Source organism: Cyprinodon variegatus, unplaced genomic scaffold (genome assembly GCF_000732505.1).
Source record: "Cyprinodon variegatus isolate N-32 unplaced genomic scaffold, C_variegatus-1.0 Scaffold352, whole genome shotgun sequence".
Classification (NCBI taxonomy): Eukaryota; Metazoa; Chordata; class Actinopteri; order Cyprinodontiformes; family Cyprinodontidae; genus Cyprinodon; species Cyprinodon variegatus.
Genome location: NW_015150805.1, coordinates 519881 through 521656, shown reverse-complemented (window position 1 = coordinate 521656; position 1776 = coordinate 519881).

The window sequence follows — 1776 nt, the reverse complement described above, 5'->3', positions numbered from 1 at the left end:
TCGTGCACCAATGAAGGGTGATTTTCATGTTTTATTTTATTTGGAATCCAGTCCAAGGTGAGTTTTAAGTCACAGTCCTCTGACGTCAGACAGATCAGTTATGAGGGCTAATTATGGATGAACACGGGGGGATTTCTGCCTCCAGTGAAAGCTGCTGGTGTGCAGAGAGGTTAGTTGTGCTGCTGACTCTTTCAGAACCTGTCTGTCTGAGTGAAGCTCTCATATATTCTGTATGTATATTTATACACACACACACACACCCTCCATAGAAACCAAGCATAGTCGGGATTTTTTTTCCCTTTGCTTTCTTGCAGTGCACAAAGTCTCCAGGTGGAGAGGCGAGAGTTTTCCCTCAGTGCAGAAGCCATTAGTCAGAATGGAGGTGATTTATGGGTTGTCTCCTTGCAGAATTTAAATTAACTGCCATTCCGTACAGAGGGAGGGTACCTCTGCATTTTGGGTTGCTCCCCTTTACACTACCTCTCAGCCTCTCTCTGCCTTGCTCTCTCTTATTCTCAAGAGAGAAATTAGGGGTGTTTTTTGTGTCCAGGTGTGATGTCAGGTGGTCGACTCACTCCTGGATCCGGAGAGATTTCAGAAAAAGAAATGCTCAGCCACTCTGAAAAAGGAAAAAAAAAAAAATCATGAATTAAGGCTGTGTTCAAGGTCAGAACTCCTTCCTAAGGGGAAGATGGAGAATCTGGCAGACACACCTGCATCTACAGGCAGTAATCAAAGCTCTTACGACTGCAAAATATAGATGTATGCATACAGTGTTTCTCTGATCTATTTTTAAAGATTTATGAGATATTGTGAGCTTAATTGCAGGGACATAATTTAAGATCATGTCAAATCACTAATTTCAAGATGCACCATCCCTGCTCCCAGATCCATGAAAATGATTTTCATATTCATGATGTTTTGTATTCCTCTTTTTTCCCTGATGATTATATGAGGCACAACTGAGATGGATGACATTGTAGCTTAGGGATATAAACTTCTTTAGAGTTCATCAGAAAGACGCCCAGCATTGAAGATAATGCAAATGAACATATTTGGATGGATTTATAGATTTTCTTTGCATAAAACGTTACGTTTTGCCTAATCTGGAAAGAGAGAAAGGGCTGTAGCGTACACACAAGGTGAAGGAGAAGAGTGGAGTAAGAAGTAAATGATTCTCTATGACATCCTGAAGTAAAAAAGAAAACAAGTGATTTTGCGTTTAATGCAAATTAATGGCTAAGAATAGTAAGTCACAATAAGTTATAAAATTAAATGTACAAAAAAAATAAGATAAATACTGTTTATATTTAGCAAGTTTGTACCTTTTGTTAATTACGAAATGCTTAAAAAGCTACTTTATTGCTTCTTCCTACAAAACATCTGCACAATGCACCAACATTTGTTCCCACACACATCCGCACACACACCTACACATGTACACAGTTCTCGACTTTCTCCTGCAGACTCAATACACTTGCAATGAAATATGGGGTGGTTTCATTATGCATCTGTTACCCATATAGCCTTGACCTTTTAGCATTCTTGTGCAGTCATATTGGAGTGGAGCTAAAAAAGAGCTCCAATTACTAGCTTATAACTTTGTGATTTTATTATTAATATTTCAACACGGCAACACATTCATCATTTCTTTTGCATAGGCCAATGTTTTTTGTTTTTTTTTTTACAGACTATAGGCATTTAAACATGTTAATGCTGTGTGGTTTAAAGAGCTAGAGAAAACTAAGATAATTAATTACATATATATATATATAT